Raw genomic sequence first — 18,525 nt, forward strand, 5'->3', positions numbered from 1 at the left:
TGCTGGGCCGAAGCTGAGGGACACCAGACTGTGCTGGACTGAAGCTGAGGGACCCCAGACTGGACTGGACTGAAGCTGAGGGACCCCAGTCTGTGCTGGGCCGAAGCTGAGGGACACCAGACTGTGTTGGACCGAAGCTGAGGGACCCCAGACTGTGCTGGACTGAAGCTGAGGGACCCCAGACTGGACTGGACTGAAGCTGAGAGACCCCAGACTGGACTGCACTGGAGCTGAGGGACACCAGACTGGACTGGAGCTGAGGGGCCCCAGACTGGACTGGACTGGAGCTGAGGGACACCAGACTGGACTGGACTTTTGTAAAGCATCAATAAAATGTTTTTAAAAAAAATCTGTTTAGCTTTTGGTTTTTTCCCTCCCCCCCCTCAAGGTTGCTGCTGGGAGAGGTGTGAGTGGGGCCAGCAGGGGGCGCTCTCACCCTGCGGTCTGTGTGGGTCCTGATGCCCCAGTATAGTGAGGGGGGACACTGGACTGTAAACAGGCGCTGTCCTTCGGATGAGACGTCAAACCAAGGTCCTGACTCTCTGTGCTCATTAACAATCCCGGGGTGTCTCTGGAGAAGAGTAGGGGTGTTACCCCAGTGTCCTGGCCTGATTCCCCCCATGGTCTTTACCCATCATGGCCTCCTTATCACCCCCCTCTCTGAACTGGCTCCATCCCTCTGCTCTCCTCCCCACTGAGAGCTGCTGTGTGCTGAGCGGACTGGAGCATCATCCAGGGGGGGCTGGAGGGGATCCCCCTGACCTGGGAGGAGCTCTGAGTGGAGAGTCCAGACTTATTAATTATTAATATAAGAAGTTTTCACAACCCGGACTCGTGAAGGTACAGGCTCTCTTAATCCGGAGCAAGGTGAGAGGCCACCCCCTCGGGGCGCAGTATCCCCGATGCACCCCCCCACCACCACCCAAAACGACACACACTTCTGTGACGATTGGGAGACCCCGGTTCGACCAGCCCCTGCGGTGGAGGAAACGACCCACTGGAGAGAACACGCAGACTCCACACAGAAGGGTCACCTCGGCATTTATTCCAACAGCAAAACAACACCAGAGAGAAACGGTCTCCGAAAGAGAAGCGTACACCGGGGAAAAACACGACGGGGTCATTACAAATGGGAATAGGAGTTCTTTTTTTCTGTTCCGGACGTCAGTTGTATCGTGTCCTGGTGATTTCTCCCGTTTCGAACGGAGTTTAATGTCGCGTTTCTACTTTATTAGAGAGAGGCACTGAACTTTGGGGAACGTGACATCCACCCAGTATTACTAGTAGATTGATAAATGTAAATGTTCTTTTTCCCCCTGTATTATACCTCGCGAAATATAACGATGGCCAACTCCTTAAGTCGAAATTTAAACCCTTATCAGCTACAAGACAGTCCGTCAACATCGCCGCGGTCCGAAGCGCGACCTTCGGTATGACGTTAGCCGAAGCGGGTAGGGTAAGTACGTCACAGCCGGGGGAAGCCCCTATCACGTGAGAGGGGTGCGGCGGGCGACGAGCCCCCGGGGGCGAAGAGAAGTTGATTTGCGTGGGGTGTGGAAACACTACACGACCGGGCAAGCGAGCCGTTTTTTTTTGTTTGTTTTTTTCCAGAACATCAGAACAACTGCAGAGATGACCATCGATCCACTCCGGACGTTTCCTTTTTTGTCCTCTTTGGCCTCCAAAATAAAAAAAAAAACTGGGATCCATCGTGGCGTTGCCAAATTAAAACGTCGACCACATTTCGGGCTTTCGTGGTGTCCATGATGAAACCGTCATGGTTGTGTAAGGATACGTTACGTCACAGACCGGCGGCGCTTGGGCGTGAGGAGTGTCGTTACGTTTTTGAAACGGGCACGTCAGACAAGATCTCTGAAAAGATCTCCGAAAAACCCAAACCTGTAAGTTTTTTTTTATATAGCGCCTTTCACAACAAGAATGCCCCAAGGCCCCGAACAAAGGAGTTGTTCGACACCCCCGCCACCCTCTGTGTACAGTAGAGCCCCCTGTCCTGACTGGAGGAGCTCAGCCAGCTGTGTCTGGAGAGAAGCCAGGGTATCGGCTTCAACCACAGGGCTGGGCGGCTTGTTCCCCACCTCCACCACCCTCTGTGTACAGTAGAGCCTCCTGTCCTGACTGGAGGAGCTCAGCCAGCTGTGTCTGGAGAGAAGCCAGGGTATCGGCTTCAACCACAGGGCTGGGCGGTTTGTTCCCCACCTCCACCACCCTCTGTGTACAGTAGAGCCTCCTGTCCTGACTGGAGTGACAGTAGAGACGGGGTTCATGGGTTATCTGGAGGGGGACTTCGCTCCAACAAAACGCCCAGCCCTGCTGCTCCTACCTCGGACGGAAGACACTTTCCCCAGCTGCTCCATCGTCTTCTCCCTGCGGGAGACCGGCCGCCTGCCGGATCGGGGGGCGCTGTCGCTGGGGCGGGACGCGGCCCCGACGTCGAGGGGCTCACAGGGGGGGGGGGCGCCCTGCTCGTCGTCGGCACCGGCGCCGCGTTCTCTGCCGCCGCCACCACCGCCACCACCGGCGTCGGGCCGCGGGCCTCACCTGGAGGCAACACACCGGCTTCTTTTAACAGATCACCTCGGGAATCGGGAACAACGGAGCTGTGTGCGGCCGTCTGTACGGAGGGGTTCAGCGCGGGGGGGCTCCGGGCTCGGGTCTGGACCCGGGGGGGACTGTCTGTGTGGAGTCTGCATGTTCTCCCTGTGTTCTCCGGGTCCAAAGACAGGCTTTTGGGCTAATTGGCTTCTGGGAAAACTGGACCTGGTGTGTGTGTGTCCTGTGATGGACTGCTGTCCTGTCCAGGGTGTGTGAGTGAGTGTGTGTGTGTCCTGTGATGGACTGCTGTCCTGTCCAGGGTGTGTGAGTGAGTGTGTGTATGTCCTGTGATGGACTGCTGTCCTGTCCAGGGTGTGTGAGTGAGTGTGTGTGTGTCATGTGATGGACTGCTGTCCTGTCCAGGGTGTGTGAGTGTGTGTGTCTGTGTGTCCTGTGATGGCCTTGTGTCCTATCCAGGGTGTGTGTGTGTCCTGTGATGGACTGGTGTCCTGTCCAGGGTGTGTGAGTGAGTGTGGGTGTGTCCTGTGATGGACTGGTGTCCTGTCCAGGGTGTGTGAGTGTGTGTGTCTGTGTGTCCTGTGATGGACAGATGGTACCCAGCCTGGACACCCATGAGACACTGGCTTCCTCAGAAGACTCTCACGGAGGGCACACTGTCCCTAACCCGGGTCCAGAAGAAACTACAGTGATCTATAATTCCTGCGCCTCGGAAGGGGTTATGACGTCTATGTCCGGCGCCCGCGCCCGCGGACCGGCGGTTCGGCGTCGCGCTCCGCAGCTCGAGCTTCGGTGCGAGGCAGGGCGGGAGGGAGTCGATGTGGCCTCGGCGCCATCTTTGCTGGTGAGTCAATTGTGACCGTTGCGGTACAATAAACCATCAATAAATCTTTTCCCACCCCGACCAGTATTTCTGTCGCGGCCCAAGTCCCTTACAATCGACAACCTATAAAAAAACAGTAGCCCTTCGCAACATTACACGCCATTTTTTTATTTTAAACGTCCGTTAGATAAACCTCGCCGGCGTCTTCAAACAGGCAAGTGAATTTTATTTGGGGTCCCTCAGAATTGTGACAGAAATGTCAGTGAACCACAATAAAAAACGAAACTTTTTTTTAAAGGCGATGAATGGATTTTAAGAGTAACCGTGTAGCGACTGACGTAAGGAAAAAAAGTTGTCTTTCCCTACGAAGACGTTTTGGTACAGGACTTTCTTTAAATATCAGTTGTGCATAGCGTTTTACAAAAAGTTGATGATGATCTTGGAGAGAATTGCAAAGGAAAATTGAGATAACTACCAAAACATTACGTGTGAAACGACAGGACAGAACTTTGAACCCACAAAGAAACAGAGGTATGAAATATTGCCTCGTCATGGGGGGTTGATAATTGTAATAAGTGTTCCTAATTTTCGTAAAGAAATGTATATTATGGGAGTCACACGTGAGATTTAGTGTATATACGTTTCATATTGTGCATATATACGGGGTTAAAAAGTGGAATGAGTATGATTATAAACTTGTGTGTCCTATAATCAGATAATTTTTGAACAAGCTTTGATTAGACAGGTGAAAAACAACATCAGATCCTTGTTTTTAATATATTCTCACGTCTGAATATCAGCTTCTGCCCTCTGGCCAACATTTCAGGGCTCCCAGATGTAGATCCCAAATTGAAACAAATATTCATTTGTTACCCTTATTAAAACAGTTAATAGAAGTGAGTGACCAGGGTAAATAAAGGTGGGTCAGTGTAAACTGTTTTTTCTGGACCAGACTTCGTCATGTGTGATATGTCATGACTTCTTATATTAAGTTTTATCTTTATATTTAGTTATACATGTGTAATAGATGCGATATGTGTCCATAAAAAGGTTTCCCCAGGGGAAAATCAAGTTGGTTTTAAAACCGTGTTTCCTTTTTAGGGTACGTTTGCATTCCAAGTGTGGGGTTTTTGCCTTTTTATCATATTTCGGATGTGAATCCGTGGTATTTTTGCCGAGACAAGCTGCCTTTCTTATACGCGGAGGGATCTGCTCGTGAGATGTCCGTTCGGTCCATTTCTGAGCTCAGTATAAGGTGTAGAAAGCATGACTGTCATCATAACCCGCCTCTCACCCTGGCCCGAGCCTGAAGCACGCCCCCTAGTGCAAGGTTAGAGGTGTGGAATAATGTTGTGACTATTGCTTCATCAATAACATGCTGATTGCATGTTTCTAGATGGGTATAACAGAGATCTCAACTACTGAGGGGCCTTACTAATAATTGCTTACACTTATATAGCGCTTTTCTGGACACTCCACTCAAAGCGCTGCACAGGGAATGGGGAATCCCACTACCGCCACCAATGTACAGCCCCCACCTGGATGATGCGACGGCAGCTATAGTGCGCCAGAACGCTCCCCACACACCAGCTCTCAGTGGGGAGGAGAGCAGGGGGATGAAGCCAGTTCAGAGAGGGGGGTTATTAGGAGGCCATGATTGGTAAGGGCCAATGGGAAATTTGGCCAGGACGCCTGGATTACACCCCTACTCTTTTCGAGAGACAGCCTGGGATTTTTAATGACCACAGAGAGTCAGGACCTCGGTTTTACGTCTCATCCGAAGGACGGCGCCTCTTTACAGTATAGTGTCCCCCGTCACTATACTGGGGTATCAGACCGCAGGGTGAGCGCCCCCCTGCTGTCCCACTAACACCTCTTCCGCCTCTTATTAGCCAGTGAAAACGGTAGCTTCCTCAGAGACACCGCAGGAAGACAGGAGTTTGTGATGAAAGTTCAAGGGGATTGCCACACCCTAGTTCGGTCAGACTCGGCTGTCGATATTTTAGCAATCACTCCTGACTCCTCTCCTGAAACACTGTCAATACTGCACGTGATCCCCCTCTCACCCTCGGGTACCTCTCTCACCCCGTCTCCACCTGTGTAGCTGCCCCCCCTGGTCACTCCTCCTCGCTGTGCAGGGGGGGTCCCAGCCTCCTCGTCCTCTGGCCAGGAGCCCTCAGCCAAGCGGGTTCAGCCAGATCATCACTCCATGATCCTTTCAGTATGCTAAATTCCTGGTGTTGTTTTTTTTCTCCCCAGAAATCTGACTGTCCGCCCCACCTCTGCGCTAAGTGGACGATGAAGTCAGGTTCCAGTGTGCCTGGTGTTTACAGGTAATACTTCAGACTGGTCGGCCTCACCTCAGGGTGTCTGGGCGTTTGATATTATACAGTTGCAATGCTGAGGCCTGTGACTGTGATGCTGTAAGGCTACAGGAGTCTCTCTGGAGATCCTGAGTGATTTCCGGCGTTCGTGCGGAAACACAGCCCCACCCTCCCGCAGTGTCCAGTCCGCAGAATTTCCTGGAGACGTGGCCTAGCCGATGGGCGACCCCGCCAGCGAGAGACTAGCTGAGGCACAATGTTCTGTACGGTTCAGTTAATTAGACGCGCACAGATGTTGAGCTCATCGTCCTTTTAATTGTGCCATCTATGTTAACTGTAGCAGAGATCGAACTATCAAGGTGACAGATCAATAATTTTAAATTAAATAGATGCATGATATTGCTAGCGCTGATGCAAGAGGCAAGTCAGAGGAACTGAACACAGAATGGATAGGAGTCGCAGTGAGTGAGAGAGGAATGAGCTAAATTATTTTTAATTTAAAAATAATTAAAACACTGAAGAACAGGAGACACAGTGAGAGAGAGGAGATCACAGGAAATACCTCAGTAACAAACATACTAACACACAGGACAGGAGACACAGTGAGAGAGAGAGAGGAGATCACAGAGAATCCCTCAGTAACAAACACACAGGACAGGAGACACAGCGAGAGAGAGGAGATCACAGGAAATACCTCAGTTTTAAGTGCAGACAACCGGACAGGAGACAGAGTGAGGAAGAGTAAATGAAACACAGTAGGATTGATAGGAGACGGGTTATGAAGAGATGGGACACACAGAGATGGAGAGAAGGGAGGCGACAGTTGAACTCGCTGGCTGAGTTAATTGACGCTGCTGTTTCTTTGGCAGATGAAGTCGGGGTCCAGAGTTTCGCTGACATGGCAGAACCGTCCCAGCTCGGTCTCCTCCCATTCCTGCAGGTCAGTGCCCGTTCAGGGAGACACACAGGGAAGTCGCACACTGTGACAAAAGGCTCTAGAGACATCGCCGAACCACAGAATAGCTCCAGAGCATTTGTGCACCTTTTGGAATTCTTCACGTATAGTGAAAGGTGAAAATAAAACCAAGAATGGGTGACGCGTCTTTACACAGAGGCGGATGGGGAACAAGCTGCCCAGCCTTGTTGTTGATGCCGATACCCTGGCTTCTCTCCAGATACAGGTGGATTAAATCATGGGTCCAATTAATCACTAACTACCAGACAGGCTTGAAAAACCAAATGGCGTTCTCTCGTTTTTAACCTTTCTTCAATTCTTAGAAAACCTGCACGCAGAAAAAAAATAATTTGCATTTTTTTACTACTTCCAACGGTCAGGTCTGTGGGTATTTAAATCTGACTAGAATGTGTATTGTTCAAAATCTCTTGTTCACTATCAGTGTTGTTGTTTTTAGTGTCATTCTCATTACTCCTGTGGGTTTTATACTGTGGTAAAGAGTTAAAAAAGTTCTCACTTTGTGCTGCTCTCGGTTTGTTGACGGTGGCATACTCCACATCACTGTTGGGTAGTGTGATGTCTGTAGAGAACAGGATACGGGTCAATACTTATGTTAACTTATACTATACAGGATAAGACTTACATTAACACCATACTGAACAACAGGGCTCACTGTTCACATGCGTATTGACACTGTTCAGACAACAGGACTCACTGTTCACACGTGTATTGACACTGTTCAGACGACAGGATTCACTGTTCACGCTTGTATTCACGCTGTACACAACAGCCGGACTCACTATTATTACAAATGTTCACACTTGTGTTAAAACTGGACAGAGCAGCAAGAAGTTATCATGATGTTTTATTTCTGCTAGTTTAATAGATAGAAGTAAAAGATCCTCACTTTGTGCGGCTCGGGGTTTGTTGACTGTGGAGTATTCAACAGCAGTATCTGTCTGTGTTAATTCTGCAAAGAATAAAACACGTGTTCTCACCTGTAACACTGTGCAGAGCAAGAGGGAATTCAATGAGTTAACACTGTACAGAATTGGACTCACTGTTCACACTCGTATTGACACTGTACAGAACCGGACTCACTGTTCACACTCGTATTGACACTGTACTGAACAACAGGACTCACTGTTCACACTCATATTGACACTGTACTGAACAACAGGACTCGCTGTTCACACTCGTATTGACACTATACTGAACAACAGGACTCACCGTTCACACTTCTATTAATACTTTTTTGATCAACAGGACTCAGTGTTCACACTCATGTCGACACTTATCACACTCGTATTGACACTGTACTGAACAACAGGACTCATTGTTCACACTCGTATTGACACTGTACTGAACAACAGGACTCGTGTTGACACCGTTCACGCTCGAATCGACGCTGCTCACACTCGTGTCGACACTTGACACTCGTATCCAGTAAGCCTTTGCTACCATTATCAAACACAGAAATCGTTATAATTTAATTTTAAAAACTTGGCTAAGCATGGGTTTAAAGTATATTCAACAGTGCAGGTGCATTCAAAGAAATAGAGTTTCCCAAGCCCTCGGAAAGAATTACCATTTCCAAAGATGTCTAGTCTCAAGCATTAACATCCAAAGTACCTGTCTTAGCTGGGGCAGGAAGTTTGCCAAGCCACCTGAAAGAATTACCATTTCAAAAGATGTCTGTTGTAAGCCAGGTTCAATCATTACCATCCAAAGTACCGGTCTTCCCTTGGGGCAAGAGGGTTTCCTGTGTGTCTAGGATGTGTACTTCCCTTAAATAAAGGATGAATATGGGTACCATAGGTATTAAATCTCTCAAAGCTCAGAGTTAAACTAAAAAACCCTTGGTGAGTGTGTTATAACATGGATGGGTATTTATAGTCCAGTGCCTCCTATTTTACTAGAGATTCTGTTTGGGATTCAGAACTCGGGATCAAAATACTCCTAGGTACAGAGTAATTTTCACACCTTCCTGCTACCATGATCAGAGCAGTATTAGATTAAATTTGTCATTTATTGAAAGCCCAGTTTTTAACAATCATTTTCATTTGAACTTACTTTTTTCAAAAAAGGATCTGAGGTTCACTTCTTGAATTAAATCTTTTGACAAGAGGTAAGACTAAACCCATGTTTAGCTGTGTTTTTTAGATTTAACTGAACCAATTTCTGTGTGTGATAATTTCCTTGAATTCTGACAACATCACACTAAATTACATGATATAAAACAGCTAATGTTTCTAGAGATAAAGTTTCTGGGATGCTTCTAATTACTTTGCATTACCAGGGACAGTTTAATTAACCTTGTACAGTACTGAAAGACCAAAATGTTTTTTTTAAAGTTATTTAACATTTTATAGAACTTTGTCTGCTATGGCAACATGATGAGCTTGGCCACTTATCTTAGGATAAAGATAGGATAAAGGTTTATCTTTTGCACCTACCTGCCCCGCAGGGAAGGCCAATGCTTTCTACGTTGATGGTTCCCTACAGTAGACTGTACCTTATCTTCAAAGGTAATGTATATTGACCCAAATCAGTTTTGGAATCCAATCTACTGACGAGATGGAGCACATCCTTTTTTCAGGATTTTAGCATCATATGTAGTGTTTAGTATATGTTTAGTATATTTAGTATATTTAGTCCCTAATGCTGAAAGAAATGATCATAGAACATTTGGACACTTTGTGGGCATGAAATACAAAGAAAATCATGTTCTATGGTACAAGATAAATACAAAACTTAAGCTTTTATTTTAATTAGATTTGTTGTTAAAGCATAAGCAATGATTTATTACATTAATATATGTGAAAATAACATTTTAGCATCATACGTTTAGTATATTTAGTCCCTAATGCTGAAAGAAATGATCATTTGTTTAACACGCACGGGTCTGTCTCAAAGGATGCAGTGCTCCTGAAAGGGCTCTCAAACCCTGCATTTCAGATGCCTAGCTGTATCCCTCAGAATGACTTCTAACCTTACCTGTGGTGTCTTCAGTCCCTATTGCTCAATGCATGGTGTACGTACTACATACATGTGTATTGAGAATGAGGAATGGGCCCCTGAGACAGTCATTTGCCTGTTTCACAAATGATCGTATTTTACTAGAGATTCTGTTTGGGATTCAGATGTGCATTCGGATTTATTGGTACATGCCCAGGGCAGTAAGCAGTCTGAGGATTTATTTCCAGACAGCATAGAGCAGTGAAGCAGTGAAGTAGTGCATAAAGCATAAGCAATCATTTATTACATTAATATATGTGAAAATAACATTTTAGCATCATACGTTTAGTATATTTAGTCCCTAATGCCAAGGACTCCAGCAGTCTTACAACCACTGCCCTGTTTGCCTCGCCAGACACGATCTCTATTCTGTTGTAATCCACGATGTTCTTCAGGTGATTTATCATGTCCTTCCTCGCCTGTTGAGAGGCCATCCTGATCTCTTCTGCTGTGGCGTGCTTCATACACGCCCTCTTCAAGTGAGCAGGAAGCTGATCAAAAGTATTCAGGCACATCTTGCACACCAGGGGAATCCTCGTGGGTTTCCTTTGAAAATAAATAATACCATCTGTGTATAGAAACAAGCTAAGACTGATTTCTTAAATTATCCTTAATTTTCTCTCTCATAGTTTGAGCATAATGATTTTATTGTATTTATATAAGAATTGCTCATTGCTCCAAAATAAATAATGGTTTCATAAAAAAGTGAACACTTACTTGGTCTCAGTCACAGACTTTCCAATAGAAGCCATTGTGGAGTTCAGCAACTGCAGGTCCTAGAAGTGGGGAAGGAATTTTAAAAGAGAAATTGAATTACAAAACAGAAGGAATGGCTGAGGGATCACTGAAATATATATATATACAAATTCCAAAGACTGAGTCTATATCTCCTTTAGGTGAGGACAGACTGGATCAAACAAAAACAACATTTGAAGTGAATTGCAAATGTATTGAGTTGTGATGCAACTGTAACTTGAACCTAACATGACTGGGGCGTGCATTTTTGAAATTGCATTTTCACAGCTGAAATACAAAATGAAGCTGATCGCAGTCCAAACTCAAGTTATTGTTGTAAAACTAAATATTCAACATGTTTCTACCTGTCCCTTTTCAGCTCACTCAGAAGTCCACAGCCTGCAGCCTGGTGCCTCTCTGTCTCTCCCCCTCCACACTGCTGGTCCAGTGGAGGTGCTGTTTGATCCTGCAGGATCTGTCCAGTCTCGTATAGTCTTACTGAGCAACGCAGGGCTCCCTGGCCCCAGGTACGAACAGTGAGTGTCAGTGCAGAACAGCTCTCTGACACTCCGCTCCCTCACTCCAGCTGATCAGGGCAACTACACAGTGAGGGACCTTAAGGGAAGCAGTATCAGCACTGTGATCGTCACTGTGGGCGGTGAGCAGGTCTACAGTAGGGTCACTAGAGGGCTCTATATTCTTGACAGAGTGTGTTCATCTATCATCCTCTGTCCTGATTGTCTTTCAGCTCACAGAGACACTGTCACCCTGCAGCCTGAAGCCTCTCTGTCTGTCCCTCTGTTCACTGGAGAGCCAGTGGGGGTGCTGTTTAATCCTTCAGGAGGTGGAAACTGGACCTCAGTGTGTTCTGTCCAGAACAACACAGCCAGCTGTGTCCCCCAGTACAGTTTTTTTTTATTTTTGATGATTAGCCATATGTTGATTATAATATTGTACATAATGTATAATTTGAACTCGATATTTTTCAGGAGTGAATGATTGTATATTTTCAGAATAAATTTCGAAACCAAATTATTGTCCCTCGATCTCTGTCTCTCTCTCGTCCTGCTGTCTGTCTGTCCCTGCCTCTCTGTCTCTCTCTTTCAGCCCTGTCTGTCAGTCTGTCTGTCCCTCGATCTCTGTCTCTCTCTCTCTCCTTCCTCTCTCTCTCTCTCGGTTTGTTTGTCCCTCAATCTCAGTCTCTTTGCCTGCTGTCTTTCTGTGCCTTCATCTTTGTCTCTCTCTCTCCTTCCTTTCTGTCTGTCTCTCTGTCTGTCCTGCGTTGTCCCAGCTGGGCCTGTCTCCCCGGCTCTCTGCCTTCAGCTCTGTTCGCCGATGTCCCACCAGCCCGTCTCTCTCTCAGCCTGTCTCTTGACTTGCAGGAGGAAGAGGAGGTGGAGACAGATCCTTCGGCAGGAGAGAGGAAGGAGGTCAGTGCTGGTCCCACCCTCCTCTCTGTCCTCAGTGTGTCTCTCTCCTCCTCCTCTCTGTCCTGTGGTGTCCAGGCAGTGTGTCTCTCTCCTCCTCCTCTCTGTCCTGTGGTGTCCAGTGGGTCAGTATTAGTGGGCTACACCCAGGCTCACTCCCTGCGAGTGTGATCTCAGCAGAGTCTCTGTGCTCTAGGGACACTTGACTCACCTGTCTCTCTCTTTCTCTTTTGTGGTTGACGGATTGAGGCCGAGAGCAGGGCAGTGTTCATGTACTGGAGTGTCCAGTCGTGTGTCTGTATGAACCCCTCTCTCTCTCAGTGCAGTGTTCATGTACTGGAGTGTCCAGTCAGTGTGTCTGTATGAACCCCTCTCTTTTTCAGTGCAGTGTTCATGTCCTGGAGTGTCCAGTCCGACTCTTAATGTGACTCTCCTCTCTCTGCTTCACAAGCGCTGGTGCATCTTTTTGAAGTCCCTGAGCTGCATGTCGGTGGAGACAGAAGATCAGGACGAGCCGATGGAGGTGGCGGAGACCGTAGCTCAGGAGAGGAAGAGCGAGGGAGAGGAGGAGCAGGCTGCCGGGAAGGACAAGAAGAGGAAGAGGAGGTGCAGGTGAGCAGACAGGGGGGCGCCGCCCGGTCGTGTCTGTGATTCAAGGAAGAGTCTCCTCTTGCTGTTTGATGTCATGGTGACGTCTGTGTCTGTGTCCCTCACACCTGCAATAACAATATTCTTTACAGGTTCCTTTCCTGGTTCTGTGCCTGCTAAGATCTGGACTGGACTGGACTGGACTGGACTGGTTCGGAGCTGAGGGACACCAGACGACTGGACTGGAGCCTAGGGACACCAGGCTGGACTGGACCGGAGCTGAGAGACACCAGACTGGACTGGACAGGAGCTGAGGGACCCCAGACTGTGCTGGACCGAAGCTGAGGGGCCCCAGACTGTGCTGGACCGAAGCTGAGGGGCCCTAGACTGGACTGGACCAAAACTGAGGGTCCCCAGACTGGACTTAATCTGTATTGTAATTTTTGTTCTTTTGTTAAGCATCATTAAAATGGTTTTAAAAAAAATCTGTTTAGCTTTTGGTTTTTTCCCTCCCCCCCCACCGAAACGAACGAACAGAGTCTGTCCTTCTCTTTCATCCCGGAGAGTTTGTGGTTGACGGATTGAGGCCGAGAGCCCTCGTCGTCGGCGTGCCACCAGTTGGCGGGGATATAGCAGGGGGGGCATCGTGTCCAATACTCCTTGAAACGAGACAGATTTCAAGCCACCTCCGTCTGAAGAGAAGGAAGTCGACCACGAAGTCCAGGGTGTCCTAGGAAGCTCTTTAGCCATCGTTTGCCCAGCAGCCATCTCACCCTGCAGCTCCCAGCTGGCAGCCCCCTCCCCACTGGAGCCCAGCAGGTGGGAGCCTGGTCAGTACCTGGAGGGGAGACTCCTGGGAAAAACTGAGGTTGCTGCTGGGAGAGGTGTGAGTGGGGCCAGCAGCTCTCACCCTGGGGTCTGTGTGGGTCCTGATGCCCCAGTATAGTGACGGGGACACTGGACTGTAAACAGACGCCGTCCTTCAGATGAGACGTCAAACCAAGGTCCTGACTCTCTGTGGTCATTAACAATCCCGGGGTGTTTCTGGAGAAGAGTAGGGGTGTTACCCCAGTGTCCTGGCCTGATTCCCCCCCTGGTCTTGACCCATCATGGCCTCCTAATCACCCCCGTCTCTGAACTGGCTCCATCCCTCTGCTCTCCTCCCCACTGAGAGCTGCTGTGTGCTGAGCGGACTGGAGCATCATCCAGGTGGGGGCTGCACACTGGGGGGGCTGGAGGGGATCCCCCTGAACTGGGAAGAGCTCTGAGGGGAGAGTCCAGACTTATTAATTATTGTTATTATTCGTGCTGCACTGGGCTTCAGTCCTGGCAGTGAGAGGGGGACTCTGTGATCAGTACAGATACTTATGACTGTATAATAATACATGATAGAAATGGAACACAGGGTAGCGATGTAGTCTCTTCGAAACGTTTTGAACTGCCAGAAGAAGTTTTCACAACCCGGACTCGTGAAGGTACAGGTCTTCTCCCATCGTCCGGAGCAAGGTGTATCGTGTCCTGGTGATTTCTCCCGTTTCGAAGGGAGTTTAATGTCGCATTTCTACTTTATTAGAGAGAGGCACTGAACTTTGGGGAACGTGACATCCACCCAGTATTACTAGTAGGTTGATAAATATAAATGTTCTTTTTCCCCCCGTATTATACCTTGCGAAATATAATATGTGTGTGTGTCCTGTGATGGACTGGTGTCCTGTCCAGGGTGTGTGAGTGTGTGTGTCTGTGTGTCCTGTGATGGACAGATGGTACCCAGCCTGGACACCCATGAGACACTGGCTGTGATGGACTGGTATCCTGTGAAGGACTGGTGTCCTGTCCAGGGTGTGTGTGTGTCCTGTGATGGACTGGTGGATCACAATATTAATTCTCCTCCTTGATTCCCTCCTTCATCGCCAGAGTGAAAGCGGGACACGGCAGTAAAAGCTCAGCCCTGCGGCTGGTGGTCCTCTTGGCCACACGGGGGCGCTGTGGCCCCACGGGGGGGGGGTTATGTTCACGTCCCGCTGGGAATCGCACCGACGCGGCGGAGTTCGTGAACGTCCCAGACACCAAGAAAACGAGAGAGAGAAAAAAGGTCGTTTTCGGGGTTCAAGAAGCAACCCCGAGACTCAGGGAGTTTCCCCGCTGAGCTTACTCTGCCGAAAACACGCAGGTTTTATTTTTTTCCCATGCCCCCCCCTCACACAGGCCGTTTCTGTAGCGTGAAGTTGTGTTTTTTTGCGCAGCGGTCGGTGAGGGGCGAAATTGTATTTATTTTTTCCCACGGTCTGAAACAGAAACAGCCGGGTGGTGTTGTAGAGAGGTAGACGTTCCTGGTTTACCTCGTTTGCGAAGCCCGTTTTTTTTGGGGGGGGGGGTCGTGAGGTCCCACGCAGCGCTCGGAAAAGAAAATGGCGTCTCTTTTCCCCGCAGGACGGGGGGGGGGGGGGGACCTGTGTTTTTTGGACGTGGCCCGAAATTAACGCCCTTGAGCGCTAGAGGGGGGTGGAGGTTGGTCTTTCTTCGACTTGGGGGTCGGGGGGGGTGCTAATTTCACTGAACCCCACCCCACGGAAACCCGTGTTGGACGTGGGGGTGCTGAATGCGCCCTCGACGTGATTTTGTCTTTAAATTCAAGTGCAGCTTTTGTAACCCTTGGGCCGGAAACACCTGGACCCGTTTCCCCTGCCTGTCCGAGGTGGCGACTACCGGGGTCGTACAGGGACACCCGGCTGGCCGCCGAGAGTTGGAAAAATAAAATGTCCGCCCCCCCAAAAAAAACAACCGTGAAAAATGTCGGCCATTTTTGTTTCGCGGCCGAGCCGTGAGCGCGTTTGGGGCGACGTCACGGAGGCGTCACAATGAGCCGCCTGACGTCACAGAGCGGCGGATTCTAGCGGGGGGCGGCGCCGGAGCCCCGTGAGCTCAGAGGAGTGAAGAGAGAAGAGGAGGAGGAAAGCGCTATATAGTCTTTTCTAAATACGTGTTTCTTCCAATAAAGTTACTTCGACTTAGATCGTTAATTTCAGCTTCAGAATCTCTCTTCAGAATCCCAGTGAAATCGGTAAGTCAGTCAAAAGCGCCGCTGGCGAGAAATATCAAAATAAGTGGAGAAATAAGTTGTTTTTTTTTACCGTTACTCAACTCTTATGGGTGTGATCGTGCTGTAAAAAGATATTGAGAGGAGGTGCACCTCTACACAGAGAGTGGTGGGGGTGGGGAACAAGCTGCCCAGCCCTGTGGTTGAAGCCGATACCCTGGCTTCTCTCCAGACACAGCTGAGTGAGCTCCTCCAGTCAGGACAGGAGGCTCTTCTGTACACCGAGGGTGGTGGGGGTGTGGAACAAAGCTGATACCCTGGCTTCTCTCCATACACAGCTGGGTGAGCTCCTCCAGTCAGGACAGGAGGCTCTTCTATACACAGAGGGGGGCGGGGGTGGGGAACAAAGCTGATACCCTGGCTTCTCTCCATACACAGCTGGGTGAGCTCCTCCAGTCAGGACAGGAGGCTCTTCTATACACAGAGGGGGGCGGGGGTGGGGAACAAGCCGCCCAGCTGTGTGGTTCCGCCCCCTCCCCTCCCCTCTGTGACTCTGCTTGTCTCGGCAGGACGATGGACCGACAGAGATGCCGCACGGCCGTGCGCGGTCGCAGCAGGACCCGGGCCCGGCGAGGCGTCGTAAGTCCACCCCTCCCGCCCGCCGTCCAGCGTCCAGCGTCCAGCCCTCCTCCGACTGGCCTCTCCGCCCCCAGCAGCGCTCGCTGTATTATAATAATAATAATAATAATAAACTTCACTGATAGAGCACCTTTCACACACATAGCAGCGCAAAGCGCTTGACAGACCAGGTCTCACGGTAACACCTCCAGACGAGGAGAGACACTTCCAGTGGTGATCTTGACTGAGGACACGCCTCGGCTCAAGAGACAGGGTCGCGGGTCCGAGGAAAACCAAGCTGCAGGTCCATTATGGCCTTCTGAGAGCACAGATTGCCTCTGAACGTCCCAGACTCTTCCTGGACACACTGTAGAGACTCACCTGTCCAGACTCTTACTGGACACACTGTACACACTCACCTGTCCACACTCTCACTGGACACACTGTACACACTCACCTGTCCACACTTTCACTGGACACACTGTACACACTCACCTGTCCAGACTCTCACTGGACAGACTGTAGAGACTCACCTGTCCAGACTCTTTCTGGACACACTGGACACACTCACCTGTCCACACTCTCACTGGACACACTGTACACACTCACCTGTCCAGACTCTCACTGGACAGACTGTAGAGACTCACCTGTCCAGACTCTCACTGGACACACTGTACACACTCACCTGTCCACACTCTCACTGGACACACTGTAGAGACTGCCCAAGGCCTCTAGTCTCGACACGACTGGGCTGGGCTATGTGGTCAGAGCTGTCTCGGAGATGGGCTTTTTGGCGTCTTCACAGGTCACACCGGTCAGGCCGAACCCGGACTGGCAGCGGGAGAGGTCCCGGCCCAAATCCCGGTGCTTTTCCGTAAGTCTGACCCGGTCGCCTTCCGCGAGACTGGACCGGCCGCCCTGTGGTGGGCCCGGTGCCCCACATCTACCCTACAGCTCCCCACACTGACCCCTAAACTCCCGATACCCTACAGCTCCCCACACTGACCCCTAAACTCCCGATACCCTACAGCTCCCCACACTGACCCCTAAACTCCCGATACCCTACAGCTCCCCACTCTGACCCCTAAACTCCCGATACCCTACAGCTCCCCACACTGACCCCTAAACTCCCGATACCCTACAGCTCCCCACACTGACCCCTAAACTCCCGATACCCTACAGCTCCCCACACTGACCCCTAAACTCCCGATACCCTACAGCTCCCCACACTGACCCCTAAACTCCCGATACCCTACAGCTCCCCACACTGACCCCTAAACTCCCGATACCCTACAGCTCCACACTCTGACCCCCACAGTCCTGATGGCCGAGAGGTCTCTGCTTGCTGTAGTGATTGAGTGAGCTCTGTGGGCCTGACCTCTGTCTTGTGTCCTCGTTTCCAGCGTCTCCTAGTGGTCCGTCATTTCTCAAGACCTGAAGGTGAGATCTGGGGAGGAGACAGAGCACCCCCTAACACCCCTGAGCTGGGTTACAGGGTAAGACAGCTTCTTACTGTTGGACACACCTGTCCACACTCTTACTGGACACACTGTCCACACTCGCCTGTCCGGACTCTTACTGGACACACTGGACACACTCACCTGTCCAGACTCTTGCTGGACACACTGTACACACTCACCTGTCCAGACTCTTACTGTCCACACTCACCTGTCCACACTCTCACTGGACACACTGTACAGACTCGCCTGTCCACACTCTCACTGGACACACTGTACACACTCACCTGTCCAGACTCTCACTGGACACACTGGACACACTCACCTGTCCAGACTCTCACTGGACACACTGTACACACTCACCTGTCCAGACTCTTTCTGGACACACTGTACACACTCACCTGTCCAGACTCTCACTGGACACACTGGACACACTCACCTGTCCAGACTCTCACTGGACACACTGTAGAGACTCACCTGTCCACACTCTCACTGGACACACTGTACACTCTCACCTGTCCAGACTCTCACTGGACACACTGGACACACTCACCTGTCCAGACTCTTTCTGGACACACTCACCTGTCCACACTCTCACTGGACACACTGGACACACTCACCTGTCCAGACTCTTACTGGACACACTGTACACACTCACCTGTCCACACTCTCACTGGACACACTGTCTACACTCACCTGTCCACACTCTCACTGTCCACACTCACCTGTCCAGGCGTAGTCTCATCCCCCCTGCGTTGTGTCTCCCCCTCTCCCCGCTGGACAGAATCCCCAGGTGTCTTCGTGTCTCCCCGAGCTCGTCCAGAAGCTGGAGAGGGCGGCCGAGCTGCAGCTGGAGCTCCCGGGGTCGCCCGGCTCGTCCCGCTCGGGCTCGCCCGGCTCGTTCCGCTCGGTGTCCCCCCCGTCCTCGCCCGAGAGCCCCCTCCGCTCCCCGCCCCCGGCCCCCCCTCCGGC

General features: G+C 50.2%; 3 long non-coding RNA genes across 4 annotated transcripts; 2 read left to right on the top strand and 1 right to left on the bottom strand.

Annotated features, from left to right (window-relative positions):
* Positions 1-6,534: 6,534 nt before the first annotated feature.
* Positions 6,535-12,469, top strand: LOC138243200 (uncharacterized). Of its 2 annotated transcripts, XR_011192033.1 has the most exons (4): positions 6,535-6,658; positions 10,806-11,328; positions 11,809-11,856; positions 12,305-12,469. It is a non-coding gene; the product is annotated as an uncharacterized lncRNA (long non-coding RNA). The 2 variants fall into 2 exon arrangements; XR_011192032.1 differs by lacking the exon at positions 12,305-12,469 and having other exon boundaries at positions 6,539-6,658; positions 11,809-11,946.
* Positions 9,393-10,861, bottom strand: LOC138243201 (uncharacterized). The gene is made up of 3 exons (XR_011192034.1): positions 10,792-10,861; positions 10,409-10,467; positions 9,393-10,237 (listed from the first exon to the last, which is right to left on the bottom strand). It is a non-coding gene; the product is annotated as an uncharacterized lncRNA (long non-coding RNA).
* Positions 12,470-15,386: 2,917 nt separating the features above from the next.
* Positions 15,387-17,817, top strand: LOC138243233 (uncharacterized). The gene is made up of 4 exons (XR_011192054.1): positions 15,387-15,502; positions 16,048-16,117; positions 16,902-16,970; positions 17,500-17,817. It is a non-coding gene; the product is annotated as an uncharacterized lncRNA (long non-coding RNA).
* Positions 17,818-18,525: the final 708 nt, after the last annotated feature.

This window comes from Lepisosteus oculatus, chromosome 14 (genome assembly GCF_040954835.1).
Source record: "Lepisosteus oculatus isolate fLepOcu1 chromosome 14, fLepOcu1.hap2, whole genome shotgun sequence".
Classification (NCBI taxonomy): Eukaryota; Metazoa; Chordata; class Actinopteri; order Semionotiformes; family Lepisosteidae; genus Lepisosteus; species Lepisosteus oculatus.